This window comes from Bos indicus x Bos taurus, chromosome 5 (genome assembly GCF_003369695.1).
Source record: "Bos indicus x Bos taurus breed Angus x Brahman F1 hybrid chromosome 5, Bos_hybrid_MaternalHap_v2.0, whole genome shotgun sequence".
Lineage (NCBI taxonomy): Eukaryota > Metazoa > Chordata > Mammalia > Artiodactyla > Bovidae > Bos > Bos indicus x Bos taurus.
This window is the reverse complement of record NC_040080.1, coordinates 94,603,674-94,609,673: the sequence shown is the minus strand read 5'-3', so window position 1 is coordinate 94,609,673 and position 6,000 is coordinate 94,603,674.

The following is a 6,000-nucleotide window of genomic DNA, read 5'->3' as shown; positions in this document are numbered from 1 at the left end:
TCAGGGCAGGTGGCCAAGGGCCGCTCTCCCAGCACCTCTGCATCCACTGCCCAGTGATCACCCCCTCCTCGGCCAGCTCGGAAGCCCCTTGCCCCTGTTTCTTCCACTGGGGAAGAAGGGACCCATTCCTCTCCGTGTTCTCTGGCTTGCTTTCTCTCAGCCTCCCGTTATCTGTGGTTGAAAGAGAAGGCTATGGGTTAGGGAAAGGATGGAATGACAGCGAGGCAGGTAGCTGTCTAACCTCCCACTGCACTGTGGAGGGAGCAAGGCGATCACACACACTGTCACACACACACACACACACCAGTTTTGGCCTATTGACCACCCAGGACAGACACCCCCACCCTGCATAGAAACACACCAACCCAGACCCAGCACGTTCAGGTGTTCAGACCTCACACACACACACACACACACACGTTTTCACCTCACACAAGCATTCAATCACACTGCATCTTCCTTGTCTAACCAGTGCAAATGGTGAACATTCACATGTATGGATAAAGAAACCTGGGCCAACTTGGGCCCAAAATCTATCCCAGCTTTGGCTCTTCTCCAGGCCTCTCTCTCCTCTGCCCTTGCTTCTCCCCCAGGGCCTTCCCTGCTGAGCCCAGCAGAGGCAGGGTGAGAGGCACCTGAGGGTGGCCCGTCCGCAAGCCTGCTGTGAGACTCAGTCAGTGATGTCTGGGTTTCTGGAAGCCAGCACCCCTCCCTGAGGTGATCACATGGAAAACGTCCAGCTGTGGTTGCTTGGAGAGATGAGCTCAGCCAGTATGAGTGGGGCTGGGGGCCTGGACTCAGCGTCAGACTTTCCACCTCGGACCTTTCCCCTCCCCCCACCCCCAAATACCACCCCAGAGACTCAGGAGCAGGCAAGGGGCCAGAGGGACTCCTGACACACGCTCTCGGCCCTGCACAGGTTTGGAGAAGGAGGCGGGCCACTGACTGCTGAGCAGACCAGTCCTGGAAGCACCTCCACTCTGTTTCATCTCTGCCCACCCACTTCAAAAACAGAAACCCAGAGAAGAGGGCCACGCAGTGTGATGAGTGGGAAGGAAGCTGACTGCAGAAATCTGTGCCCAGGAGATGAGAGTGGGAGGGATGGGAACCAGAGAAGGAAGAGTCAATTCAAGGACCCCCAAAATGACAAAGGATATAGAAAGTCCTCAATGGGAAGGGAGTGGGGAGCAGACAAGCCTGTGGGTTCTCTGCCCATCCAAACTGCCGACCAGAGGCCAGCAGGAAGTGTTCCCCTTTTCTGCCCATCACTCACGCCCCACCCCGTGCTCTACACCCTGCCTCCCTCTCTCATGGTCCTCTCCCTCCATCCCCCCTCTCACTTCTTTCCTCTCCCCTTCCCTCCTTCCTACCCTCTTTCAGGGACCCTCTTCCCTACTTCCTCCACTCTCCACTCAGCACTCCTGGCTCACCCTCTGCCTGTCCTCTCTTGGGAAGCCTCTCCCTATCTCTTTGCTCTTATTTATGTCCTGCTGCTGCTGCTGCTAAGTCACTTAGACAGCAGCCCACAAGGCTCCCCTGTCCCTGGGATTCTCCAGGCAAGAACACTGGAGTGGGTTGCCATTTCCTTCTCCAGTGCATGAAAGTGAAAAGTGAAAGTGAAGTCGCTCAGTCGTGTCCGACTCTTTGCAACCCCGTGGACTGCAGCCCACCAGGGTCCTGCGTCCATGGGATTTCCCAGGCAAGAGTACTGGAGTGGGCTGCCATCGCCTTCTTCATATTTATGTCCTATCCCAGCCCAATCCCCCACCTCTTCTCCCTCTTCATTCCCCCCAGCACAACCACTGAGCTTTGTACATAGTTAGCGCCCAATCCCTTGGAGAAGGAAATGGCACCCCATTCCAGTATTCTTGCCTGGAGAATCCCATGAACAGAGGAGCCTGGTGGGCTACAGTCCATGGGGTCACAAAGAGACAGACACGACTGAGCGACTAACACACACACCGCACCCAAACATGTACACTGAACTGGATTACTGCACTTACTGTGTGCTTTGCACAGTTCTAGACACTTTGTGTGTTAGTTGCTCAGTCATGTCGAACTCTTTGTGACCCCTTGGAGCCTGCCAGGCTCCTCTGTCCAAGGCATTCTCCAGGCAAGAATACTGGAGTAGGTTGCCATTTCCTTCTCCAGAGGATCTTCCCAACCCAGAGATCAAACCCAGGTCTCCTGCATTGCAGGCAGATCCTTTACCAACTGAGTTACCAGAGAAGCCATTAAATAATATACCTAGAAATGTGTGTGTGTGTGTTAGTCGCTCAGTCATGTCACTTTAGAGTAGACAGATTTTTCTTAATTGAAAGGTTGAAGCCAGGCAAGGTTTTAAGTTGAGAAGGAACATCCTCTGAGCCTTGGTTTTAGAAGATGAATTTGCCTGCAGTGAGGAGGGTGAGGTGCACAGAGATGAGGGCCTTTCTCTCCAGCTGTTTCCCCCTGACTCCTCCTCATCTTCACAGGCTTCCCCACCTGACCACAGCCTCTCTCTCTCTCTCCTTCCATGAATTACCCCCTCCTGCCTTCAGTTTTCCTTCTCTGCACCCCCATTCTGCCCTCCCTTCTCTCAACCCCCCCTTTCCTAGAACATCTGTAAGCAATCGTCTTATGGAGGTGGGGGGAGAGCTCTTCCCAGCCAGCTGTGGGGGTGTGGCCAGCCTCGCAGGCTGGGTGTGAGGGTGTGGCCTGGAGGGAGGGCTGGTCTCCAGGAGGTAAAAGCTTAGAGCACCATTCCACCTTCCCTTCCCCCAGCCACTCGGCTCTTCACCCAAACCCCAAACTTTTCCTTCTTCCCCTGTCAATCTACCACACGTTCCTCCTCCAGCTTTGATCCTAAAGTCCCTAGCCATACCCCCGACCCCACAATTCTGTCATCTGGGACCAGATCTAGTCAAACCTAGACCAGAGAGGAGTCCAGGGCCCAGCCTCTGAGCAGCTGGACAGCTATTGAAAGGGATCTAAGGCAAAAGGTCAGGGAGCTCCTCCCTTTGGCTTCTGCTTTGAAGTCCAATCTAAGGTTGAAGCCAGAGATGAGAAGAGGTAGAGGCTGAAAGTGGGTAGTCCATTAGACCTTTGCTGCAGGTAATTTAGGAAGCCCCCTCCCCAAATATGACTGTTAGTTGCTCACTCATGTCCAATACTTTGTGACCCCATGGACTGTAGCCCACCAGGCTCCTCTGTTCATGGGATTCTCCAGGCAAGAATACTGGAGTGGGTAGTCATTCCCTTCTTCAGGGGATCTTTCAGACCCAAGGATGGAACCCAGGTCTCCTGCATTGCAGGCAGATTCTTTACCATATGAGCCACCAGGGAAGTCCCAAAATACATATTAAAAATATATAAATACATTTATATATACATATATAGTTTGGCTACGCCACACAGCAGGAACATGGGCTCTTAGTTCCCCAATCAGGGATCGACCTCGAATTCCCTGCACTGGAAGCACAGAGCCTCAACCACCGGACCACCAGGGAAGTCCATGAGAAGTCCGATATTTTTTTATATGTCAGACTAATAAATTGTATCCACCACCACCTCCTATTATATTGATATCTCAACTCAATAAGCCACAACCTTGAAGTCCAGAGGTTGTTTAAAAAAAAAAATCAGTGTTTTCTTTTTTTAATCTTCTAAGGCTTGGTTCCCCCTCCAGCTGTGGCTGTGACTGAGGGACTGTGCAGAGGAGCTCTTCCTATCACTGAGCTCCTGGATCTCAGCCCCAGAGACTTCTCACTGTCCCCTTGGGGCTGGCTTCTGGGAACACCTGGATGCCTTGCAGGGATCTCTGTATATCCCCACTTACCCCCTAATTCAGCACCCCAACATGTTACATGTCCCTGAAGAGAAAGGCCAGGGGATGACCTATTCTTAGCCCTGTACACGATCCCTGGCAAACAAATGTGCTCATTACAAGGTGACGATGGACAGGGAGGAATTTGCAGCCAAGGAAGGAGTGTGTTTGTGTTTGTTTGCGGGTGGAGGAGTGAGACATGCCAGAAGTCCAGAGAACTCATGGGAAGGACTTGGGCCTTTTCATGAAAAGCAAGGAGGAGGACATGCTGGCCCTCGTCCCCAGCCTGACACCAGTCAATGTACTGTGTGTTTAAGGACAGATGGCATACCTATGCTGTACACACACACTGATTCCAAATTGATCAGAGACGCCATCATTGCTATTATCCTTTTTTTTTTTTTTTGGCCTTGCTACAAGGCTTGTGGGTTCTTAGGTCCCCAGCCTGGCCTCTTGGCAGTGAAAGCACAGAGTCCAGCCACTGGACCACCAGGGAATTCCCACTGTCACTTTTATAGAGCCAAAAAGAACCAAAGCAGGTGAAATAGTATTTCTGCATCCTGGGTGCAATCTCTGGCCCTCTTGCCTTCCTCCCAGCCCTTCCATGCCCGAACTTCCTGTCTGAGATTGGTCATCCTTCCCAAGAGAGGGCTAGAAATGACAGGCAAATCGTGGGGGTGGGAGGGAACGCTGGCTCATCCTCAGCGCCTCACAGCCTCAGTCGGGTGTGCAGTGGGAATCCTGGTGTTCCAGGTCCCTCCCTGATGGGCTCCAGATGTGCTTACATCTGGGAAGGCCATCCCAGGAAGCTGACGCTCCCGCCCACTGCTCCCACCCCGGATGGCTCTCTCCTCCAGCTTCCAGGCCCTTGAGCCCAGAAGCTCCAGACACTCCTCTCTTCTTTAAAGGTAGGCAACACAGGGGAGAAAAAGGATGGAAAATAATGGGGGTGGGGTGGGTGAGCAAATAAAATGAGGCCACTCTTTAGGACACCCCAGAGAATCTTATTTCCCTTTTAACTTCCTATGTGAAGTTGCTACATTTTGCTGTTGCCTTTAAAAAAAAAAAAAGCCAAAAAGTAGAATAGAAAAACTGAAGGTTTGGAAAAGAAGACACTAGCTCGAATGATGGAAATTCCTTCCTGTTAATCTGCTTGTTCTGGACCCCTGGGTCTTGTACTTTTTTTACCCCAGTGTTCCCTTAGCCCTGCCCCTCTCCCATCAATGCCCTTCCCCTAATCCCTGTCCCGCTGTCCCTCCCAAACCTAGTCCAGCCTGGAAAAATCCCCAGTTTGGTCCCTAATGGAAATACCTGAGCGCAATCTCAAGCCCTAGGTTCAGAGCCCTAGGGCAAGAGAACTCGAGCATCCCAGGACTGGTCTTGTCCCCAGGATGTCTAGCAAACATCCTTCATCCACCCTTCCACCCTTTGCTCTCAGCAAAGTGGGGGTAGTAAGAGGAGGGGAGTCTGGGTTTATGTTAGGTCGGGACATGGGGGAGGTGTTGCTCTCTGGATCAGACAGGGAGTGGGGATGGTGGGCGGTGACTCACAGATGATGGAGCCATCAGTTCCCCTAAGCAGAGACCTGAGTCAGGGTGGTGACAGAGCCTGAGGGTTCATATAGTCAGATCCTGTACTTTCCGATTTCTCTCTTGGACACACATACAGTGCAATTTTTTTTTTGGTCTTGATGCAGGATCTTAGTTCCCCAACCAGGGATTGAACCCATGCCCCTCGAAGTGGAAGCCCAGAGTCCTAACCACTGGACCACCTGGGAATTCCCTCAGCACTCCATCATTAGCAGCATCCAGACCCAGACTCATGGGATAACCAGGATCCTACTCTGTTTCCCAAAATACCCTCCTCCCACTACAAGTCCATACGCTGTATATCTGTCCTTCCTTCCTTCTCTGAGAGAACAAACTCCCTCTCATCCCCCAACCATGGGACAGGAGGCAAGGGCCCCAGGAGACACAAACCCAATAAGCAACTCTGATCCTTTGGTCCTTTGAACTCTTCCCACTCTTTTTTTGCATCCTATCACACTGAGAACATTATTAGATTTGTAACATCCCCAGAGTAAGTGACAGAAGTTGCCCTGGCCAGAAGCCACCAGCCTGGGGTCTCTGGTGGTCCCAGGTCTTTCCAGGCTGCAAGGGCTAAGAAGGTTGATACCTGCCTCACACACACCGACA